The sequence below is a fragment of the Macaca nemestrina genome, chromosome 4 (assembly GCF_043159975.1).
Source record: "Macaca nemestrina isolate mMacNem1 chromosome 4, mMacNem.hap1, whole genome shotgun sequence".
In the NCBI taxonomy this organism is placed as follows: Eukaryota; Metazoa; Chordata; class Mammalia; order Primates; family Cercopithecidae; genus Macaca; species Macaca nemestrina.
In genome coordinates, this window is record NC_092128.1 from 130,518,664 (window position 1) to 130,543,520 (window position 24,857).

Here is a 24,857-nt window from a genome sequence, read left to right on the forward strand (position 1 = left end):
CCCACCTTTGCCTCTCATAGTGTTGGGGATTACAGGCGTGAGCCACCTCTCCCAGCAGGTATTTCTTTATAGTAGTGTGAGAATGAACTGATACACAGGCGTTGTGGACACCAAGGCTTTTGTTATGTAGATGAAGGGTGGCAGCCCTCAGAGAAAAGAGGTAGAAAATGTCCCTTTTCTGACCTTAAAAGGTGTCAGACTCTGAGTTGATCTCTCCTAGATCTGGGAAAGTCCTGGCTTCGTTAATGGAGATTCTCTAATGATGCAAATTTCCACCAGCAAAGATGGCTTTGCAGGGCCATTTCAAAATATGTCAAAGAAATGTATTTTGGGGTAAAATATTTTGATGTCCTTCAGAGTCCAGTATCTGTCATGTGATGCTATACCAGAGTCAAGTTGGAATTTGAGATCTTATTGCCACAAAGTCTGTCCCGTCAGTCTTATGATTTCTATTTTAGTGTTAATGCTGGCCAGTTGTGCCTGAATCCCAAGAGGGAGGGGGTATAACGAGACATGTCCAACCTCCCTTCTTATCATGGCTGAAAATTCAGTTTTTCAGGTTTCTCTGGGGTCTTCTTGGCAGGAGTCAGGCTGAACTGCAAGGTGGGAGCGGCCTCTCAGGACTGGCTATGGTCACTGTGGGACTTTGACATGAGGCTGTTTACAGTTCCTGAACTACTTCTCGGCCGTTCCTGTCTTACTTGGTGAGGTCTTGTGAAGTAGTGAGATTTCTCCAGTGGGCAATAGGAAACCAGGGGTTTCATGCACACCTTGCATTGTTCTGGGGGAGTATTTATCTCTAGTAGCCAGCAGCGGATGGCATCAGGTACCAAAGGCATGAGCCTGGTCCAAGGGAGCAGAGAGCTTTGCAGATTTGGAAGAGGTCAAGGTCAAGTTCCCCCATGCCCCACCACTCCCTGTGCCCCACCACAGTTCTCTGGCCTCACCACCATGCACCATGATAGCTAGAAATGAGACTCGAAGATTTTTCTCCAAATACCCTCCAGTCCTTCACTTGGGGTGGGCATGTGGCTGTGGATGTACTATGTCTGTGGTTGGCTTGAGCAGAAGTGAGAGTAAAGGTGATGAAGCCGCTTGTCCATGTGCACCCAAGGCTATTTTGCCAGGCACACATTTTGGGCCTCTCATGGGGCAAACACTATCACCCAGGTTTTAAAATCAGGCGTGACCCTGGAAGTCCTTTCTCTTGCCACCGAGAGATACAGCACTCCTGAGATGAATCAGCCCCCTCTAGCATGGACCTTCCACCATAATTCTCCGCATGAGGCCGTTTGTTCTTTCTTTCTCATCTTTTCCTTTTTCTGGCTGGGATTCTGGCACCACAGCTGCCAGCCTGGTCCCAAATCACACAGCAAGGCTGCCGCCCTGAGAGGCTAATTTTGTCAGGACCTTATTGGGTTGCAAGCCAACTGGACGTCGTCTTAGACAAGGGCATGCTGCTCTGAGATTAAATTATTCCATGGAGATGGGGCCCTGTCTTTCCTCATAAAACATGAGCTTCTGTGAAAGTTGGTGCCTTTGGATCTGAGGGGAACTCTGCTGTGGAGCCTGTGGGACAGGGACAAGGAGATGACAAAGACACTGCTCTCTGGGACTGCCTGCCTCTTAGGGGAGAGACCCCAGGTATGTGGGGAGTGAGTTCTGGGTTGGAATTCTTAGCTTCTCATCCTACTGGCTGGGTGGCTTTAGGTACTTCATTTTGCCAGCCAGAGCCCCAGGGTCCGTACCTGGGAGATGGGTCACAGCGTAAGGTTGTGGTGCAAATGTAATCAGAGAAGGCACAGGGCCTGGCACATACTTTGTGGTCAAGCTGCGTTTGTTCTCTCTGCTCCCAATATCTTCCCCCAGAGTCAGAAATTCCTACTTTTCAGGTTAAAGCAAGCACAATACACTCTTCTGGGGTTATCACTTGAGTTTAAATGGATTAAGCAAGATATGAGCCCTCAGTCTGTTTTAATGTGGATGCTATATTCTTTTTTCCCTTTTCTTCACTCCATCAAAAAATGTCAGTCTAGCCGGGTGCAGTGGCTTATGCCTGTAATCCCAGCACTGTGGGAGGCCAAGGCAGGAGGATCACTTGAGGCCAGAAGTTTGAGACCAGCCTGGGTAACACAGAAAGGCTGCATCTCTAGAAGTATATATAAAAAATTAACCTGGCATGGTGGTGTGCACCTGTAGTCCCATCTACTTGGGAGGCTGAGGTGGGAAGATCAGTTGAGCCCAGAAGGTCAAGGCTGCAGTGAGCTATGATTGTGCCACTGTACTCCAGCCTGGGTGGCAGAGTGAGACCCATCTGAAAAAAAGAAAAAAAATAATGTCAGCCCGGTCTAAGGTAGGAGTGAGGTGTCTGGTGGGCAGGATCTTTCTCCCTGACCTGACCATCAGCTGCAAACCCTTCCTCTGCCTGCCTGGTCACATCTGTAGTCCTGTCTCCTGGCTCCTGTAGTATCGTGGCTTTGGTGGAGGCTCTGTCCTCAGTGGCTACCAGAGTGTGCCCTGCTAGGAAAGAAGATGCTTTCTGGTGTCAGGAAGAAAATTGTGTGCAACTGGGGAGGGGGTTTGCTGCCTGGTAGTGTTCTAGGTGCTTGGGACACAGCAGTGTAGAGTCAGCCAGCCCTCCTTCCTGGGCTCATGTTCCAGTGGGAGAGAACCAGTAAACAGAAAGCATAATGCTTAAAAAGATTCTGCAGCAGCCGAGTGTGGTGGCTCACGCCTGTAATCCCAGCGCTTTGAGAAGCCAAGGGGGGCAGGTCATGAGGTCAGGAGTTTGAAACCAGCCTGGCCAACATAGTGAAAGCTCATCTCTGCTAAAAATACAAAAAATCAGCCAGGGGTGGTGGCAAGCACCTGTAATCCCAGCTACTCGGGAAGCTGAGGCAGGAGAATCGCTTGAATCTGGGAGGCGGAGGTGGCAGTGAGCTGAGATGTGCCACTGCACTCCAGCCCAGCCGACAGTGCAAGAATCTGTCTCAAAAAAGAAAAAAAAAAAAAAGATTCTGCAGCATGCTAGAGGGTACCAAGCATCATGGGAAAAGGAAGTATCAAGCTGGGTAAGGGGCTGTGAGTATAGGTAAGGAGTGAGAGGTAGCTCCTGGGGAGGGGTTGCAAAATCCTATAAGGCTGCTGGAAGATGGGCTCAGTCAGAAGGTGACTTATTTTTTATTTATTACTGTTTTTAAAATTTTTATTTATTTATTTTAGAGAAAGTGTCTCACTCTGTCAGCTGGAGAGCAACGGAATGATCATAGCTCACTGCAGCCTCAACCCCCTGGGCTCAAGGGATCCTCCTGCCACAGCTTCCCGAGTAGATGGGACCACAGGTGGCACCCACCACCATACGCAGCTAATTTTTTTCCTTACTTTCTGTGAAGATGGGGTCTCACTATGTTGCCTAGGCTGGTCTGGAACTCCTGGCCTCAAGGCATCCTTCCACCTTGGCCTCCCCAAATGCTAGGATTACACCGGTGTGAGCCAGCACACTTGGCCTGAAGGTGACTTTTAAAGACTTGCATTACACAAGAGGAGTAGTCAACTGGAGATCTAGGGGAAGAGCATCCAGTCAAAGAGAACAGTCTGTGCCAACACCCTGGGGCAGGAGTGTGCCTGGTGTGTTTCAGGCACAGAGGCAGGAGATAAGTGAAGCCATGAAAGGATTTTGGGTTTTACTCTGAATGAGATGGAGAGGTACTACAGGTTTTTTGTTTTGTTTTGAAATGAAGTCTTGCTCTGCCACCCAGGCTGGAGTGAAATAGTGTGATCTCGGCTCACTGCAACCTCTGCCTCCTGGGTTCAAGTGATTCTCCTCTCTCAGCCTCCTGAGTAGCTGGGATTACAGGCACCCAGCTGATTTTTGTATTTTTAGTGGAGACAGGGTTTCACCATATTGCCAGGCTGGTCTCACTACAAAGAAATAAGTGCATGAGGTGATGGACATGCTATCTACCCTGATATGATTTTATGATTATTATGCAACATATTTATGTATCAAAACATCAAATTGTACACCATAAATATGTGCAATTACAATGTGTCAATTTAAAAAAAAAATTTTAAGACAGTCTCACTGTGTTGTCCAGGCTGGAGTGCAGTGGCATTATCACAGCTCACTGCAGCCTTGAAATCCTGAGTTCTCATGATCCTCCTGCCTCAGCCTCCTGAGTAGCTAGGATTACTACTACTAGGCATGCCAGGGTAATACTTTTAAACTTTTATTTCTTGTAGAGTCTTTGTATGTTGCCCAGGCTGGCCTTGAACTCCTGGCTTCAAGCAATCCTCCTGCCACAGTCTCCCAAAGCACTGGAATTACAAGGCCAGCCAAAAAAAAATTTTTTTTAAAGAAAGAAAGAAAAAAAAATTATGTAGCGCCCTGTCAAGTTGAGTTATCTCTGCCTTTTGTTGTGTTTGAGCTCTTTTACCACTCTGCACATTGTAGACAACTGATAGGAGGTAAGTGATTCTCATCCATCAAAATGCAAATGAAGTGTGTCTACTGGAAGGCAATGAATATCATGTCATGGATAGATCAGTTTTGTGTCTATTTGCAAATTCGCTTCAGCAGTCTTTATTGTGATGCTTTCAATCCTTCTTTAAATTATTTGCAATATCTCACTGATTCCCTCATTAATTAATGAGTTAAAGAAGATCTTTGACATGTATTCACTTTGTATTTGTATGAGAGTCATTTGTTACCTGAAAAAAAAAATCCTTTAATAAGATGCTGATAGGTGATACATGTCTTTAGATGTGCTCTTCTGATGGGTCAAAGTTTTCCATAATGCTGAAGATCTGAGAAAAAGCAGACCCCTCTCTGAAACTTACCTGGGAAGTTCTGAGTTCAGGGTACTGAGAGAGAATTTTTTTTTTGATAGAGTCTCACTATGTTGCCCAGGATGGAGTGCAGTGGTGCAATCTCAGCTCACTGCAACCTCCGCCTCCTGTGTTCAAGTGATTCTCCTGCCTTAGCCTCATGAGTAGCTGGGATTACAGGTGCACGCCACCACACCCGACTAATTTTTGTATTTTTAGCAGAGATGAGGTTTCACCATGCTTGCCAGGCTGGTCTTGAACTTCTGACCTCAGGTGATCTGCCTGCCTCGGCCTCCCAAAGTGCTTGGATTACAGGCATGAGCCACCGCGCCCGGCCTGAGAGAGACTCTTTAAGTGTGCTCGCAAGCTGAGTCCTGGCTAGGGGATTGACCCAGGGTTCCCAAGAGTGAAAACCCTTGGTCCTGTGTGGATTGAGGCATCCCATTTGTATTTTGGCTGCGAGCCTGTCTGGCAGCACAATGATTTTTTATGCTGAAACTCCCACGGAACTCAGAAACGCCCAGCAAGGTTTATATGTTCATCGACTGCAACCTGATGAAGGTGGGGCCATCCACTGCGCTGGGGTGAGACCAAGGGCACACACCTCCCTTACACAGTCAATCCCAACTCTCCAAGTTTGGTCATGAGAAGAGGAACTGCAGGGGCTGGGACCGCTTAAGTACGGAGAAGCAGGCCAGGTGTGACTGCTCACAGCTGTAAGCCCAGCACCTTCAGGAGCCGAGGTGGGAGAACCACGAGCCCAGGAGTTGGAGACCAGCCTTGGCAACATAGCAATACCCCATCTCTACAAAAAAGGAATTAGCCATGCTTGGTGGTATGTACCTGTAGTCCCAGTTTCTCAAGAGGCTGAGGTGAGAGGATTACTTGAGCCCAGGAGTTCTAGGCTGTGGTGAGCCATCATCATGCCACTGTACCCCAGCCTGGATGACAGAGCAAGAACCCATCTCAAAAAAATAAAATAAAAAAAGATAAACAGCTGGGCTTGGCCCCCTCACTACTTACTCTCCAAGACTCCAGTTGTCTCCTGGTCGAGTCCCTCAATCTGTTTCCTGTGCACACCCTAGATAGAATGGGACTCAGGAACACTAGTTCTTGCCACTCTGCCCCCGACCCTGTGTCCCTTCTTAGGCTCACAGACTCCAGTGTCCTTTGGTACTAGGGCAGGACCTGCTCCTTAGCCCTAGCACTGAAGGGTGAGCCCTTCTCCAGGGGTCACTCCGTGCTCTGCCCCTACTCCTGCCAAGGAGTAAGCAATCCCAATCTGTAACAATAGCAATTCACAAATGAGTAGCAGCTGGAACTTCTCCTTGGAAATTATGGTCAGACTCTGGGCCTCCTTGATTTCCTCCAGATCTCACTGGGACCATTTATTTTTGTTTCTTTATTTTTAGAGACAGGGTCCTGTTCTGCTACCCAGGCTGGAATGCAGTGGTACAATCATAGCTCACTGCAGCCTTGAACTCCTGAGCTCAAGTGATCCTCCTGCCGCAGCCTTCTGAGGGGCTGGGACTACAGGCTCACACCACCATGCCCAGCTATTTATTTTTATTTTTTGGAGAGTTGGGGGTCTTGCTATGTTGCCCAGGCTGGTCTTGAATTCCTGGCCTCAAGTAATCCTCCTGCCAGCCTCCCAAGATGTTGGGATTACAGGCATGAGCTACTGCACCCAGCCACTATCACTTACAAAAATGCCTCAGTGTTCTAGAATCTGATTAGGTTTGACCTTGTACAGGCTCTTTAGGAATACTGCCCCTGCTTCTGAAAAAAAATGTGTGTACTTTTTGATTTGTGGCCTCCTTCTCCAGTTCTCAAAGCTCTACTCAATCTTTCAAGCTTAGACCAAGTGCTGCCTCCTTCAGGCAGCCTTCCTGGATTGCTTGCAGATTGAATTGACTGCTCTTTATAGCTCAAATCCTCTTCCCATCCTGGTTGCATTTAGATGTTCATGTTATTTCTTCTGGTAGATTCATTTGTTCGTTCATTCATTCATTCATTCATTCATTCCTCAGAGGTTTTTGAGCACCTGCTCAGAAACAGGCACTGTGCTAGGCCTGGCATGCAGGTTTAAATGCATCAAATGCCCTCCTTCTCCATGCCTGCATCCCTGGGCGGGGAGTGGGCTGGGCTTGTTCCCAGCACCTGGCACAGCGCCTGCTGCCAGGTGACAGGTGTTTGATAAATAAATAGAGGCCAGGAGGCCATCTGATCACCTCTCCGGCACTTCAGTACATCCTATTTGTTTAAATTTTACCTTCTTTGCTAAATCATGCTTTAATTAACATTCGTCCTCCCTTGATGGGAGAGCAGCAGCTGTACGGCAGTTTGGAGGCTGTTGGGAGGCTGTCAAGTCTCTGCAGCTGCTCTGGCCTGGGGCTCCAGGGCTGCCTGGTTCCCACGCTGGCTGCGTGCCTCAGGGAATCCCCTACCCTCCCTTTCTCAGCCTCACCTTCCTCCTCTGCCTTCCCTTGTCTCTTGGGAGCTCTGAGATGAGAAGAGTGGGCTTGCATAAGACCATCCACATGGCGTGGCTACCATCACTGCTCCATGGCTCTGCTTCAATGACCCATCAGCCTTGATTTGGGGCTCCTATTTTCTGAGCCGCTGAACCCTGCACAAAGCAGCCTGTGTCCAGGCAGGGCCAGGCCACGCAGAGAGGTGACCCACTGTGCCCTCTGGGCAGCATAGCATCTGCAGGGGCATGGATGCCTTGAAGTAAGGTTGCCTTCAGGAGAGGACTGGGCATAGGGAGGGCAGACAGTTGACTAGGTGCCCATGGAGGTGAGCAGGCCAGAGCCATGAATGTCACAGAGCAGGAGGCAGGCCTGCCTTCTGGTTCCCACTTTGCCGGATTACCCTGAAAGGCGGACAAGTGTAGTCCACAAAAAAACCATCCGTATCAGCTGCTGACTGTGGCCGAACCCTTGGACTGTGGCTGAGCCCGTCCTTCTGGATTCTTCTGGGGTGCGCACAGAAGAGAGACTTCCTGACCAGACACCTGCCACCCCTCCTGCAGTCTCACCGTGTCTGCCACTGTGTCTTGCCTGCTGGTCACCATTTAGTAAGGGTCCCTCATGTGAGCAGGTGCTGACATGCCCATCAAATAGGGAGTCCACTGAGGGAGGGAGATGGTGACCGGCCCCAAGTCACAAAGGAGATGGGTGATGAGACGGTGCACCAGGGACTGTCTCTGAGGTGGTAGCTGCTCCCTCTTTATTGCCCCACAAAGCCTTCAAGATCATGGGCTCCAAAGGCTTGGTGAGACCTACAGTCTAAACTTGAGCATACAGACAGGGCAGACAGGGACCACCATTCTCTTCCTCTGTTCTCCTGTCCCAAGGCTAGGGGAAGGTCAGTAGGCTCAAGGATGTTCTGAACTTACAGGCAAACCAGGCTGTTGTCAACATAGGAGGCTTCCTGTGTGAACATCAGAGGGCCAGACCTGGTGGATCACACCTGTAATCCCAGTTCTTTTGGAGGCCAAGGCAGGAGGATCACTTGAGCCTAGGAGTTGGAGACCAGCCTGGGCAACATAGTGAGACCACATCTCTACAAAACATTAAATAATTAGCTGGGCATGGTGGTGCACACCTGTAGTCCCAGTGGGAAGCTGAAGTGGGAGGATGGCTTCAGCTCAGGAGTTGAGGCCACAGAGAGGTATGATCGCACCACTGCACTCCAGCCTGGGCTACAGGGCAAGACCCTTTCTCTAAACAAACAAAACAAACAAACAGACATCAGAGAGATCAGCTCTCCAAAGAAGAGCTTATTCAGGAATAGCAAAGAATTGCAGTCTGGAATATGTATGTATGCTATGACCAGTTGTAGCTGCATCCAAAGGGTTCGGGGCTGAGGGACGCTTTTATCTATCTATTTCATTTTATTTTTTTTTTTTAGAGACAAGGTCTAGCTCTGTCGCCTTGTGTAGTTGTGTTGTGTCCGGAATTAGTGGGTTCTTGGTCTCACTGTATTCAAGAATGAAGCCGCGGACCTTTGCGGTGAGTGTTACAGTTCTTAAAGATGGTGTGTCCAGAGATTGTTCCTTCAGACGTTCAGATGTGTCTGGAGCTTCTTCCTTCTGGTGGGTTCATGGTCTAGCTGCCAGGAGTGAAGCAGCAGACCTTCGTGGTGAGTATTACACCTCTTAAAGGCAGCGCATCTGGAGTTGTTCGTTCTTCCCTGGTCTCGCTGGCTTCAAGAGTGAAGCTGCAGACTTTTGCAGTGAGTGTGAGTGTTACAGCTCATGCTCATAAAGGCAGCCTGGACCCAAAGAGTGAGCAGCAGCAAGATTTATTGCAAAGAGAGAAAGAACAAAGATTCCACAATGTGGAAGGGCACTCCAGCAACCAGGTTACCACTGCTGGCTCTGGCAGCCTGCTTTTATTCCCTTATCTGACCCCACCCACATTCTGCTGATTGGTTCATTTTACAGAGAGTTGGTTCATTTACAGAGAGTTGGTTCATTTACAGAGAGCTGATTGGTCCATTTTGACAGAGTGCTGATTGGTGCGTTTAAAATCCTTGAGCTAGACAGAGTCACAGAGTGCTAGTTAGTTAGATACAGAGTTAGCTAGATACAGAGTACCAATTGGTGTATTTACAAACCCTGAGCTAGACACAGAGTGCTGATTGGTGCCTTTACAATCCTTGCACTAGACATAGAGTCACAGAGTGCTAGTTCTCCAAGTTCCCACTAGGTTAACTAGATACAGAGTGCTGATTGGCGCACATACAATCCTCCCGCTAGAACCTCCCGCTAGAAGTTCTCCAAGTCCCCATCCAGTTCAGGAGCCCAGCTGGCTTCACCCAGTGGATGCTGCACAGGGCTGCAGGAGGAGCTGCCCGCCAGTCCTCAGCCGCACCTGCACTCCTTAGCCCTTGGGCTGTGGATGGGACCGGGCGCCACGGAGCAGAGGGCGGCGCCAGTCGGGGAGGCTCAGGCCCCGTGGGAGCCCACCACAGTGTGGGGAGCTCAGACATGGCAGGCTGCAGGTCCCAAGCCCCGCCCGTGGGGAGGCAGCTAAGCCAGCCAGAATTTGAGTGCGGCGTCCGCGGGCTGGCACTGCTGGGGGACCTGGCGCAACCTCCGCAGCTGTTGGCCCGGGTGCTAAGCCCCTCACTGCCCTCGGCAGGCGGTGCCGGCTAGCCGCTCACTGTGCAGGGCCTGCCGAGCCCGAGCCCGCGCCCGCGCCCACCGGAACTCACACTGGCCCGCGAGCGCAGCCCTGGTTCCCGCCCGTGCCTCTCCCTCCACACCTCCCTGCAAGCAGAGGGAGGAGGCTCTGGCCTCAGCCAGCTCCCACGGTGCAGTGGTGGGCTGAAGGGCTCCTCAAGCGCCGCCAGAGTGGATACCGAGGCTGGAGGCCAAGGAGACTCCCAGAGTGAGGGCTGCTAGCACATTGTCACCTCTCAGTGTGATCATAGCTCACTACAGCCTCTTACTCCTGGGCTCAAATGATTCTCCTGCCTCAGCCTCTCGAGTAGCTGGGATTACAGGTGTGTAATGCCCAGCTAATTTTTACTTTTTTGTAGAGATGGGGTTTTGCCATGTTGGCCAGGCTGGTCTTGAACTCCTTGCCTCAAGCAATCCTCCCACCCCAGCCTCCCAAAGTGCTGGGATTATAGGCATGAGGCACTGTGCCCAGCCAGGGAAGCTTTTAAAGACAAAAAAGAAGAGAAGTCCATGTAAGCTTATTTGAAACAAAGACATTGATTACAGGGGCTCATTGCAGGAATTGGTGAAGCAGCCATTGTTGGGCAACTGTTCTTGTGTGAGGGGCTTATTTGGAACCTTGGGTTTTTTTTGTTGTTTGTTTGTTTTTTGAGATGAAATCTTGCTCTGTCACCGAGGCTGGAGTGCAGTGGCATAATCTCGGCTTACTGCAACATCTGTCTCCCAGATTCAAGTGATTCTCCTGTCTCGGCCTCCCGAGTAGCTGGGATTACAGGCACGTGCCACTGTGCCTGGCTAATTTTTATATTTTTAGTGGAGACAGGGTTTCACCATGTTGGCCAGGCTGGTCTCGAACTTCTGACCTCAAGTTATCCGCTCGTTTCCGCTTCCCAGAGTGCTGGGATTACAGGCATGAGCCACCAAGCCCAGCCTGGAACCCGGGGTTTTAGAGGAGTTCCTTGCGTAGTTCCCATCATATGTGCAGGCATTTTTTGTGTGTGATAAGTCCTATTACAGGCATAGATGCATGAGGGTTCTCACTCCATGGCCTCCTGGCAGCAGGCACACTGCTCGGTGCTGACTCTGTTTTGAGATTGGTAATGTCCACGCTATATGAGTGTTCTGGGGCTGCCATAACAAAGTACTGCAAACTGGGTGGCTTAAGACAACAGGAATTTATTCTCTCACAGTTCTGGAGACCAGAAGGCCAGCAGTTCAAGCTGTTGGCAGGGCCATGGTTCCTCCGAAAGTCCTAGGGGAGGATTCTTTGCAGTGTCTGGTGGCTCCAGGAATATTCAGGGTCTCTTGGTTTGAGGATGCATCACTCCAGTCTGTTTCTGTCTATCACATGGCCTTCAGCCCTGCGTGCCTCTGTTTATCTCTTCTTCTTTTAAGACAGATGAGTGATCCAGATGGCCTCATTGCAACTTGATTACATCTGAAAAGACCTGTTTCCAAATAACACCACATTCTGAGGTTCGAAGTGGGCATAAATTTGGCAGGGACACTATTCAAATCTGGTGTTGAGGCTGGGTGTGGGGACTCATGCCTGTAATCCCAGCACTTTGGGAGGCTGAGATGGGAGGATTGCTTGAGGCCAGGAGTTTGAACCAGCCTGGGCAACATACAGAGACCCTATCTCTACAGAAAAATTTAAATAATTAGCTGGGTGTGATGGTGTACACCTGTAGTCCCAGCTACTTGGAAGGCTGAGGCAGGAGAATCACCTGAGCCCAGGAGGTTGAGATTACAGTGAGCCAAGATTGCACTACTGTACTCCAGTCTAGGTGACAGAGTGAGACTCTGTCTCAAAAAAAAAAAAAAAAAAATTAATTAATTAATTTAAAAAAAAATTAAGAGTTGCCCGCATTTCCAGAGCTTTGTCATGAGAACACAGGGGAGGGCCCCTCTGATCACAGTCACCTGTCTGATCCTCAGCCATCCTCTCTCAGCCCAGCTGGGGACCCTGAGGCTCAGTGGCATGTGATGTGCCTGAGGCCCTGGGTCCCACAGTGGTAGAGATGGGAGTCCCTGCTCAAGCCCCTGGTTCAAGATCTGCCTCTCCCCATGAAGTGGTCGGATTCTCCCTCATGGCACGCTTTTGTCAGCATCCTCCAGCTTCTTGTGTAAAAGTTGTCCTATAACAACTTTCAGTGTCATGAGTCCAGTTTTCCCGAAATGAAGATATGACCAAACATCTGATGGGAAAAAAGAAGGCAAATCGTCACCAATTGGCTATAACCCTAAATGTATGAGTAAAAATTAAAATAGCAATTCAAATATTTTATGTTAATTAACATCTTCAGTGATGGTTCAGTCTGGAGAGAAGTAAGCGAAGTGCTGTTTCCCTGGCAGGCTGTTTAGGGTGGCGACATCCTGAAGGAAGGAGGTGGGAGGAGATGGATCCATTTATGCTCACTGCTGTGGGCATCTCTGCCCTGCAACACCTGGGTAGGACCCAGCCCTGCTGAACAAAGATGTTTTCCTCTGAGCACAGAGTCAATCCGTGGGAGCTTCTTCTCCCTCTCCTTCTGCTCCTCCTCCTTTTTTAAAAATTTTTTAATTTTTATTTTTTTGACACAGGGTCTTGCTCTGTTGCCCAGGCTGGAGTGCAGTGGCGGCTGAAATGCAGTGGCAGCTGGAGTACAGTGGCCGAATCTTGACTCACTGCAACCTCTGCCTCCTGGGTTCAAGCATTCTCCTGCCTCGGCCTCCTGTGTAGCTGGAATTACAGGTGCATGCCACCATGCCTGGCTGATTTTTGTATTTTTAGTAGACGGGGTTTCACCATGTTGGCCAGGCTGTTGTCAAACTCCTGACCTTAGGTGATCTGCCCACCTCGGCCTCCCAAAGTGTTGGGATTACAGGCGTGAACCACCACGCCCAGTCATGAGAGCTTCCTGCAAAGGTCATAGCATTTGGGTTGGGGTTGGGGTGGGTGGGGAACCCAGAGGTCTGGGATCCCAGGGAAGAGTAGAACACGGGAAACATTGGCTGAGAGCCTGAGTTGAGACTCTGTGCTGTGCTGCCTAGCTCAGCCTCTTTGAGCTCCAGGTCTCCTCCTGGGTACCATGAGAATGAAGCCAGCACCTGCCTCAAAGCCTGCAATGAGGATTCAATGCCTCCTTCTGTGCACAGTTTAGCTCAGTGCAAAGTATGCCTTGTGGGCGCTCAGCTCAGTGCAGGTCAGCCACCATTATTCACACTGGCTAGGTGAATGCATTGACAAGTGAATTATTTTGAAGTGATCAGCAGTAGGAGGTGGGCCTTGCTCCCTCAGAGTCACCCCCAACAAGAGATTACCTTCTCTCCTTGCAAACTCCTGTGGGTCATCATGCACGGACTCAGAAGGTTCTGTCTGATCTTAGCGTTCAACCCTCGAGCAGAACAACCATGATTATGATTCTTACTTGTGTCTGCTCTTTAAAGTAAACAGCCCCTTCACACCCTGAGAACTTACAGATTGGTAAGGATATAAATACGTCAATTTGTTTGAGGCCGTTGGGGAGAAAAGTTGCATTTTGAGCATTGAGAAGGACTGAATCATGCTCTCAGGGTGTGCAATTGGATCACCCCCTTGGAGGGTTTGGCAAACGTAATTTTAGAGCAGAATTAGTATGCTTTGTGATAGAGCCATTACACTTATAAAAAGATTTATTTTTTTCAATTCTAAGCAAGGATTTTGGCTCTTTTTAAAGGGTTTTCCAAAAAAGCTTAAAGTGTGCTTCGGAAAGGAGGGTTTTGAGAGTTGTGGCAAGAGACTGAACTGGTCTCTCTCTCCTGGGCACATCTTTGATCCAAAGGTCTAAGTTGTGGTTACATACCCTCATGATACATGGGCTTGGAGAGAGCCTGGGCTTCCTTATCAAGCTACTGCTTCCTTTTATTTATTTATTTATTTATTTATTTATTTATTTATTTATTTATTTGAGACCACGTCTCACTCTGTCACCCAGAATGGAGTGCAATGGCATGATCTGGCTCACTGCAACCTCCGCCTCCTGGGTTCAAGCGATTCTCCTGCCTTAGCCTTCCGAGTAGCTGGGATTATAGGCATCCGACATCATGCCTGGCTAATTTTTGTATTTTTGTAGAAACAGGGTTTCACAATGTTGGCCAGTGTGGTCTTGAACTCCTGAGCTCAGGTGATCTGTCTGTCTCGGCCTCCCAGAGTGTTGGGATTACGGGCATAAGCCACTGCACTGGCCACCACTTCCTTTTCAATGTAACAGGTTCATTATCCCCCCAAGTTCCAGTAAGGCCCTTTCATTATTCCACCACATCCTTCAAGAGAGTGGATTGGGAAAAGTCTAATTAGGGCAGACAGATTTTAGGTAGTATGGAACAGAGGTGCCCATGAACTATTTGAAGAACTTTAAAGACACATGCATCTTTTTTACTACTATAAAGGAGAAATATAAATAAAAGTTCTTAACCTTGATTGCAGGAAGAGACAAGGTGTATTCAAGAGTGTGGTTCTGGGAGGTAGGACTTTGGGTCTTAGGCTAGTGGCTGTAAAGGGGCTGTGAGGGCTTTGAGGGGGACCTGGGCATGGGGACAGCAGCCTTCAGCCCCTCTGGGGCTTCCAGGGTAGGCAGGACAGGTAAGGGGAGACTTTGGAGCTCCAAGAAGATTCTTTCATTGCACAGCCTGTTTCCTCATCTGTCCAACGAGGATCTGGAGGTGCGCTTTCTGCCTCTCCAATCAGGATCTCAGGGGTCAGCTGAAGAGAAGGCACTTTGGGAGTTTAAGGTGGCTGGATGTGAGTGCCAGTCGTGATGTGGGGTTCCTGAAATGCTCGTCTGTTCTGGGGTGTCTCTCTGGTCCCTCTTCCTGTTTTCTTTTCTGCTTTCCCATAAGACAGGTTGATTTCAGAGTCTAAGGTCATGTCTCCCGTCAAAGGCTACTTTGAGAAAAAACCAGCTGAATTTGGGCCAGGTGCCTCCTTTTTGTCTTGCTTTTTGGGGAAAAAAGTTTCAAGTTAATAACCAGTGATTTGAATTAATTTAATTTTAATTGTTGCTCTCTTTCTTAGAGACAGTCTTGCTCTGTCCCCCAGGCTAGAGGGCAGTGGCGTGATCATAGCTCACTGCAGCCTTGAACTCCTGGGCTCAAGAGATCTTCCTGCCTCAGCCTCCTGAGTAGCTGGGACTACAGGTGCACACCACCACACCTGGCGAATTTTTAAATATTTTGTAGAGATGGCGGTCTCGTGGCTGGTGCGGTGGCTCATGCTTATAATCCCAGCACTTTAGGAGGCTAAGGCGGGCGGATCACTTGATGTCAGGAGTTCGAGACCAGCCTGGTTAACATGGTGAAACCCTGTCTCTACTAAATATATAAAAAAGTTAGCCAGGCATGGTGGCACGTGCCTGTAATCCCAGCTACTTGGGAGGCTGAGGCAGGAGAATCGCTGGAACCCAGGAGTTCATAAATGGAGGTTGCAGTAAGCTGAGATCACACCAGTGCACTCCAGCCTGGGACATAGAGCAAGACTGTGTCTTTAAAAAAAAAAAAAAAGAAAAGAAATAAAGAAATTGCCAACCTGCTTGCCTAAGTGACTGTACCATTTGGTATTCCCATCAACAATGAGTGGAAGTTTCACTTGTTCCCATGCTCACAGGCATTCTGCGTTGTCAGGCTTTTGTAATTTATTTGTTTTAAGCCATTCTAATATATGTGTAATGGTGTCTCACTGTGGCTTAAATTTGCATTTCTCTAATGACTAATGATATTGAGCCTCTTTTCATGGGCATATTTGCCATACGTATATTTTCTTTGGTAAAGTGTCTGTTCAGATCTTTTGCTCGACTGTATCATTTGCGTGTTCTTTTTTTTTTTCTTGAGTGTTTTAGAGTTCTTTAAATCTTCTACATACAAGTCCTTAATCACAATATATTGCTATGGTTTTTGCTTTATACAGTCAGTTATCTCTTAGAACAATGTAGAACAAGAAAAAGAGTTTTAAAATATTTATCTCCTTTCAAACTATTTTTAGAGATCTTCTCTTCTTTGTGTAAATCCAGATTTCTGCCTGGTATCATAGTCTTCTGCTTGAATACTTTTCTTTAACATTTCTTGTATTACAGATCCACAAATAATGAATTCTCTCTGCTTTTGTGTGTCTGGAAAGAGTCTTTATTTATTGTTTATTTTTGAGCACTAGAATTCCGGGGTGAGAGTGTTTTTCCTTGCATTCCTTTACCAGGGTCACTCCATTATCTTCTGGCATGCACAGTTTCTGATAAGAAGTCTTGCACTATAATTCTATTTGTGCTTCTGTATGTAATGTGTCTGCTTTTTTTCTAGCTTCCTTTTAGATACGGTCTTTATCACTGGTTTTTAGAAGTTTGAATAGGATGTGTCTGAGCTTTTTGGTTTTTTGTATTTGGGGGATGAGCTATTTGTTCTAGTGTGGTCCTATGATTTTTTAAAAGTCACATTTAATATTAACTAAGTTTTTTTTTAAATTTCCAGCTTTTAAGTTCAGGGGTACATGTGCAGGATGTGCAGGTTTGTTACGTAGGTAAACATGTGCCATGGTGGTTTGCTGCACAGACCCTCCCATCACCTGGGGATTAAGCCCAGCATCCACTAGCTATTCCTCCTGATCCTCTCCCTCCTCCCACCCCCCGCCCTCTGACAGGCCCCAGTGTATGTTGTTCCCCTCTATGCATCCCTATGATTTTTAAATCTATAATTTGTTGTGACTTCATTTTTGGAAAATTATTGGTCATTATTTCCTCAACTAGTCTCCCTCTTTGTTTCTATTTGCCTTCTGGGATTTCAATTTCACTTATGTTAACTTTTTTCTTTCTTTTCTTTTCTTTTTCTTTCTTTCTTTCTTTTTTTTTTTTTTTTTTTTTTTTTTTAGAGAGTCAGCGTCTTGCTCATTGCCAAGGCTGGAGTGCAGTGGCGTGATCTTGGCTCACTGCACCCTTGACCTCCCAGGTTCAAGCCATTCTCCCATCTCAACCTCTCAAATAGCTGGGACTGCAGGTGTGTGCCACCATACCCTGCTAATTTTTAAAAATTTTCTGTAGAGACAAGATCTCATAATGTGGCTGGTCTCAAAGTGGTGGGCTCAAGTGATCTTCCTGCCTCAGGCTCCCAAAGTGCTGGGATGACAGACATGAGCCACTGTGCTCAGCCTTCACATATGTTAGATTATTAATTATTGTCCCACACCAATTGGGTGCTCTATCTTGTAAAATGTCTCATAAAATGTTTTTACTCTGTGTGTGTGTGTGTGTGTGTGTGTGTGTGTGTTTGTGTGTGTGTGTTTCAGTTTGGGTAATTCTCGTTGACTTCCCTTAACATTCAGTTATTTTCTCAGTAGTGTCAAATATTCTGATGAGCTCTTTAAAACCATTTTTAAAAATCTCTGTTATTGCTGTTCACAAAATATTTCTAACATTTACAGTTGATCCTTTCTTACACCTTGCATAGCTCTGCTGAAATTTCTCATGTGTTCATGAATATTTTTCACCTTTTCTACCACAGCCTTTAATGTATCAATCATAGTCATTTTAAAATCTCTGTCTTATAGTTCTAACATCTAAGTCACTTCTGAGTCTAGTTCTCTTGATTGATTTATCTCTTTTTTTTTTTTTTTTTTTTTTGAGATGGAGTCTGGCTCTGTCGCCCAGGCTGGAGTGCAGTGGCGGGGTCTCAGCTCACTGCAAGCTCCGCCTCCCGGGTTTACGCCATTCTCCTGCCTCAGCCTCCCCAGTAGCTGGGACTACAGGCGCCCGCCACCTCGCCCGGCTAGTTTTTTTTGTATTTTTTAGTAGAGACGGGGTTTCACCGTGTTCGCCAGGATGGTCTCGATCTCCTGACCTCGCCATCCGCCCGTCTCGGCCTCCCAAAGTGCTGGGATTACAGGCTTGAGCCACCGTGCCCGGCCGATTGATTTGTCTCTTGACAGAGAGTGTTTTCACTTGCTTTTTGGATGTGTCTTGCAGTTTTTGATTGAGTGCCAGACATGGCATACAGAACAGTAGAGACTGAAGTAAAAATTTATGTCTGAAAATGGCAAGTCTTTTCTTTTGCTTGGCTGCCAGTATGGGGGAGGGGAGAGTTGAGTCAATCTTTTCAGGAATGAAACTGGAATTGGGTTTTGTTGTTGTTATATTTACCGTCAATGCACTACCAGCTTGCATTTTTCTAGAGGTGTCTTGTGCTTATTGTGGGGCTGGGTTGCTTGAGGGTTTTTGTCAATGCTCCCATAACACTGTCATCTTTTGGCCTTCCCTGGGTGCCTGCATCTCAGAGAAGATTTCTATACTCTTGCCTCTCCTACTTCAGTAGACTGATTGCTGTCACTTGGTACTTACTAGCCTGGTGGTGGTGGACAAAGATGTTCCTTGTTTTCCTGGCCCAGCCTCAATCTTAGGCAGGTCTTGTGTCTCAGGGTCTTGGCAGTGGGATTTTCTCAGTGATCCTGCCCTCCCACCTATGGAAGGCAAACTCTGCCTTGCATCCTCAGTGTGTCTTCTCCAGGAGAAAATTTGTTGTCCCTCAACCAGCAAAAGACCTCTAGTGGAATTAGTATAAAATTCTGGGCCCAGTATGATTTCCTGCTCCTCCTTGCGAGATATATTTTTATTCTTCTACCCTCATCCCACCTGCAATGGTCCTCACCTGTGTCCTGGGGGTGACAGCGTTCTCTGCTCTTCACCCAACTTCACCCACAGCTTATGGCCTTTGTTTCAAGGGGACAAGTGTCTCAGTGAGTTCTGTGCCTCTCCTACAGTGGCAGCTCCTCCCCTTATCCAGGCATGCATGCAAGGGAGGTTTGCTATAGTGTCCCATCCTATGTCTAATCTTTTGTGCAAGCTCCCAGTGGAGATATGAAGAGAAAAGCCTGCATTTACACCAGAGCTCTGTAGTCTCATGCTAGACTTCCCTTGGGCTTTAGAAATTTGTTGAAATTTTTACCTAAATTCTTCTTACCTATTTATATGTCAACTGAAGCCTTTTCCTCCTGTGCTCTGTCAGAGTCGATTCAGTGCTTGCATCCCATTTTTCCTTAGAAAGGCCCATCTTTCCTTAGATTTCAGACTATTTGGTTGCCCTGCAACTTCAGCTTTCCGATAGATTCAGAAAAAGTGACGGTTTTCTTATTGTTAGGATAGGAGTGACAGTCTTTCTGGCTTTGTACCACCAAGGCAGAAACAAAACTCTGTTTTCTCCACTTTGGAAAGAAACAGCCTGGGTGTGGTGGCTCACACCTGTAATCCCAGCACTTTGGGAGACTAAGACAGGTGGATCACCTGAGGTCAGGAGTGTGAGACCAGCCTGGCCAACATGACGAAACCCCGTCTCTACTAAAAATACAAAAATTAGCCAGGTGTGGTGGTGGGCGCCCGTAATCCCAGCTAATTGGGAGGCTGAGACACAAGAACTGCTTGAACCCGAAAGGCGGATGTAGCAGTGAGCTGAGATGGCACCACTGCATTCCAGCCTGTGTGACGGAGTGAGACTATCTCAAAATAAAAAGGAAAGAAAAGAAGGAAACAAGGAAGGTAGAGGAGGAACTGCAGTGGAATAGACAGAGAGGTTTTTCCAAAACAGAAACAGGATGGGCCCAAAGATTCCGTTCTTCAGCAGACCCAGGATATGGTATTCTAGGACAAAGATGGTGGACATTTGTGAACGTGCAATCAGCAGAAAATCTTGAATTAACTAGAAGTCAAGAGATGTGACAATCCATTGAGACAAAGGCAAATACACTGGGGCTGAGGCTATATCTCAGCCATGCAGATTGATCCCATTGGAGGTGAGGGCTGGCACCTGGTCCCCTGATAGCTCTGATGGAGGAGAGGCAGGAGCTTGGCAAGTAATAACCTTTGTGCAGTGAAAGGTGGCTGGCATACAGTACTATACCCGCAAAGTATCCAGTATATGAACCCTTAAATGTCTCCTCCCCAGCAACTCAGACTTTGTGCACAAGGGTTTTCATCTCCTGATTTTGGTAGCTTCAGAGTCCTACCTGTTTTAATTTTCCCCCCAAAATTTTTCTTTCCACCCTCATTCTTTTTTTTTTATTTTTTGAGATTGTCTCACTCTGTCACCCAGACTGGAGTGCAGTGGCCCCATCGTAGCTCACTGTAGTCTCAAACTTCTGGGCTCAAGTGATCCCCCTGCCTCCGCCTCCCAAGTAACTGGGACAACAGGTATGCAGCACCACACCCAACTAATTTTTATGTTCTTCTATAGAGATAGGGTCTCGCAGTGTTGCCCAGGCTGGTCTCAAACTCCTGGGCTCAAATGATCCTCCAGTTTTGGCTTCTCAAGGTGCTGGGATTACAGGTGTGAGCCACTGCACCCTGCCAATTTGCCCTTTAAAAACACTTTGTTGACATATACAGACCATAAAATTCACCCATTGAAGTTTATAGGTCCGTGGTGTTTAGTATATTCACATGAATTGATTTGTTCTTTAGATCTTAGTGACTTCTGAGTAGGATTTGACATTATTTGTTTACAAAATTAAACACAATAGGAACAGGACAACTAATAAAAACAATATGGCTCCCCCTACATAGAAATCAGCTTTGCCAGCTGGGCGCAATGGCTCACACCTGTAATCCCAGCACTTTGGGAGGCTGAGGAGGGCAGATCATTTGAGGTCAGGAGCTTAAGACCAGCCTGACCAACATGGTGAAACCCCCTCTCTACTAAAAACACAAAAAAATAAGCCAGGCCTGGTGGTGTGTGCCTGTAGTTCCAGTTACTCAGGAGGCTGAAGCAGGAGAATAGCTTGAACCTGGGAGGCGGAGGTTGCAGTGAGCCAAGACCGCACCACAGCACTCCAGCCTGGGCTACAGAGCGAAACTCTGTCTCAAAAAAAAAAAAAAAAAAAGTAAAAGAAAAGAAAAGAAAAGAGGCTTTGCCAGGCACTCAAATGAGTTTCTCCATTTGAGCAGTTAGTTTAGCTTAAGTCCCCTGGCAGAGAAGAAAAAAGGGAAATGGGTTGTATAATCCTCATTGTCTGATAAAACAATGAAGACACATTTCTCAAGGGAAATGCTCTTTCCTGGCAAAGACTCCAAGCAGGGCATTTGCATAAAGAACCATTATACATGACACTTATTGATATACTAAAGACTTCTATTCAGAACAATACCGACATTTCTCCACTTAAATAAATTATTTACTAAATAGATTTGTTTGCAGGAATAAAATGTTTAGTGTAATACTGCAATTAAGAACATAGGCTTTAGAGTCAGAAAACTTTGCCAGCTTACCATCTTGTGTAAACTTGTGCAACCTTGTGCAAGTTATTTTGTCTCTACAAGTCTTAGTTGCCTCTTCTGTAAATAGGGTTAATGATAGTTTTTCTATCAAAGGATTTTGTTCTGAGGGTTTAGTGATAGAGGAAGGTTAGGTTGGTGCCTACAATGTTTCTCCACTGTAAAGATACTATATCTCACGTTTTCTATCAGTAAGATTTTTTGTTTTTTTGTTTTTTGTTTTGAGACATTCTCGCTCTGTCACCCAGGCTGGAGTGCAGCGGCCCAATCTCGGCTCACTGTAACCTTCACCTCCTGGGTTCAAGTGATTTTCTTGCCTCAGCCTCTCGAGTAGCTGGGATTACAGATGCCCGCCACCATGCCTGGCTAATTTTTGTATTTTTAGTAAAGATGGGGCTTCATCATGTTGGCCAGGCTAGTCTCAAACTCCTGGCCTCAAGTGATCTGCCCGTTTCAGCCTCCCAAGGTGATGGGAATACAGGCGTGAGTCACCGTACCCGACCTCAGTTAAGTATCTTTTAAGGTGGTACTTTGAGATTATTTAAATATCCTATTACTCTTCAAAGTTGTACCCATTAGTTTTGTTACAGGAAAGAGGTTCCAATCCAGACCCCGAGAGAGGGTTCTTGGATCTTATACAAGAAAGAATTCGTAGAGAGTCCATAGAGTAAAGTGAAATCAAGTTTATTAGGAAAGGAAAGAAATAAAAGAATGGCTTCTGTATAGATGGAGCAGCCCCAAGGGCTGCTGGTTGCCCATTTTAATGGTTATTTCTTGATGATATGCTAAACAAGGCGTAGATTATTCATGCCTCCACTTTTTAGTCCATATAGGGTAACTTCATGACATTGCCGTGGCATTTGTAAACTCCCATGGCGCTGGTGGGAGTGTAGCAGTGAAGACGACCAGAGGTCACTCTCATGGCTATCTTGGTTTTGGTGTGTTTTAGTCAGCTTCTTTACTGCAATCTGTTTTATCAGTAAGGTCTTTATGCCCTGTATCTTGTGCTGACCTCCTATGTCATCCAGTGACTTAGAATGCCTTCACTGTCTGGGAATGCAGCCCAGTATGTCTCAGCCTCATTTTACCCAGCTCCTATTCAAGATGGAGTTGCTCTAGTTTAAATGCCTCTGACAATTTTATCATCCACTGATGGTTCTTACCCAAATCAGTCATCCCTAGGGTAACTGCCAAATGGTGATCTTCCAATGCTTTCATTCCTTCTACAATTATTTGCTGACTTTCTATGTAAGAAAGAGCTCTATGAAATTAAAGAAAATCTAAATAAATGAAAACACTTATTTAGAACATTCTTGTTCATCAATCAGAAAACTTAATATTGTTAAGATAGCAATAGTCTCCAAACTGATCTATAAATTCAATTCAATCCCTATCAGAATCCCAGCTGATGTGTGTGCGTGTGATTTATTTTGTTTTTGTTTTGTTTTTGCAGAAATTAACGAGTAGACCCTAAAATTGACATGGAAATGCAAGGTACCCAGAGCAACCAAATGATCTTGAAAAAGAAGAACAAAGTAGGAGGACTCACACTTTCTGAGTTAAAACTGACTTCAAAGCTCCATTAACCAGGACAGTGTGGTGCTGGTATAAGGGTAACATACAGATGAATGGAACAGAATTTTTAGTGCAGAAATAAACTTTTAAATCATGGACATTTGATTTTTTTTTAATATACTTTAAGTTCTAGGGTACATGTGCACAACGTGCAGGTTTGTTACATATGTATACATGTGCTATGTTGGTGTGCTGTACCCATTAACTCGTCATTTACATTAGGTATATCTCCTAATGCTATCCCTCCTCCCTACCCCCTCACCACAATAGGACCCGGTGTGTGATGTTCCCCTTCCTGTGTCCAAATAATCCCATTGTTCAATTCTCACCTATGAGTGAGAACATGTGGTATTTGGTTTTTTCTTCTTGCGTTAGTTTGCTGCATCCATGTCCCTACAAAGGACACGAACTCATCCTTTTTTATGGCTGCATAGTATTCCATGGTGTATATGTGCCACATTTTCTTAATCCAGTCTGTCACTGATGGACACTTGGGTTGATTCCAAGTCTTTGCTATTGTGAATAGTGCCACAACAAACATATGTGTGCATGTGTCTTTATAGCAGCATGACTTATAATCCTTTGGGTATATACCAAGTCATGGGATGCCTGGGTCAAATGGTATTTCAAGTTCTAGATCCTTGAGGAATCGCCACACTGTTTTCCACAATGATTGAACTAGTTTACATTCCCACCAACAGTGTAAAAGTGTTCCTATTTCTCCACATCCTCTCTAGCACCTGTTGTTTCTTGATTTTTTAATGATTGCCATTCCAACTGGTGTGAGATGGTATCTCATTGTGGTTTTGATTTGCATTTCTCTGATGGCCAGTGATGACAAGCATTTTTTCATGTGTCTGTTGGCTGTATGAATGTCTTCTTTTGAGAAATGTCTGTTCATATCCTTTGCCCACTTTTTGATGGGGTTGTTTTTTTCTTGTAAATTTGTTTGAGTTCTTTGTAGGTTCTGGTTATTAGCCCTTCGTCAGATGAGTAGATTGTAAAAATTTTCTCCCGTTCTGTAGGTTGCCTGTTCGCTCTGATGGTAGTTTCTTTTGCTGTGCAGAAGCTCTTTAGTTTAATGAGATCCCATTTGTCAATTTTGGCTTTTGTTGCCATTGCTTTTGGTGTTTTAGACATGAAGTCCTTGCCCATGCCTATGTCCTGAATGGTATTACCTAGTTTTCTTCTAAGGTTTTTATGGTTTTAGATCTAACATTTAAGTCTCTAATCCATCTTGAATTAATTTTCATATAAGGAGTAAGGAAAGGATCCAGTTTCAGCTTTCTACTTATGGCTAGACAATTTTCCCAGCACCATTTATTAAATAGGGAATCCTTTCCCCATTTCTGGTGTTTCTCAGGTTTGTCAAAGACCAGATGGCTGTAGATGTGTGCTATTATTTCTGAGGGCTCTGTTCTGTTCCATTGGTCTATATCTCTGTTTTGGTACCAGTACCATGCTGTTCTGGTTACTGTAGCCTTGTAGTATAGTTTGAAGTCAGGTAGCGTGATGCCTCCAGCTTTGTTCTTTTGACTTAGGATTGTCTTGGCAGTGTGGGGTCTTTTTTGGTTCCATATGAACTGCTCTAAAAAGCAGTTTTTTCCAATTCTGTGAAGAAATTCATTGGTAGCTTAATGGGGATGGCATTGAATCTATAAATTACCTTGGGCAGTATGGCCATTTTCACAATATTGATTCTTCCTATCCATGAGCATGGTAGGTTCTTCCGTTTGTTTGTGTCCTCTTTTATTTCACTGGGCAGTGGTTTGTAGTTCTCCTTCAAGAAGTCCTTTACATCCCTTGTAAGTTGGATTCCTAGGTATTTTATTCTCTTTGAAGCAATTGTGAATGGGAGTTCATTCATGATTTGGCTCTCTGTTTGTCTGTTACTGGTGTATAAGAATGCTTGTGATTTTTCCACGTTGATTTTTTATCCTGAGACTTTGCTGAAGTTGCTTATCAGCTTAAGGAGATTTTGGGCTGAGACGATGGGATTTTCTAAA

At 46.2% G+C, this 24,857-nt stretch overlaps 1 long non-coding RNA gene across 2 annotated transcripts in view; it reads left to right on the forward strand.

Moving 5' to 3' along the window:
* Positions 1-22,969, forward strand: part of LOC139362915 (uncharacterized) — a 35,472-nt gene extending 12,503 nt beyond the window's left edge. The window contains exons 3-4 of one of the 2 annotated variants that reach the window (XR_011622543.1): positions 8,743-8,843; positions 22,730-22,969. This is a non-coding gene — a long non-coding RNA (uncharacterized lncRNA). The remainder of the gene's footprint in view (positions 1-8,742; positions 8,844-22,729) is intronic. The other variant, XR_011622544.1, reaches the window with a different exon arrangement.
* The last annotated feature ends 1,888 nt before the right edge of the window (positions 22,970-24,857 follow it).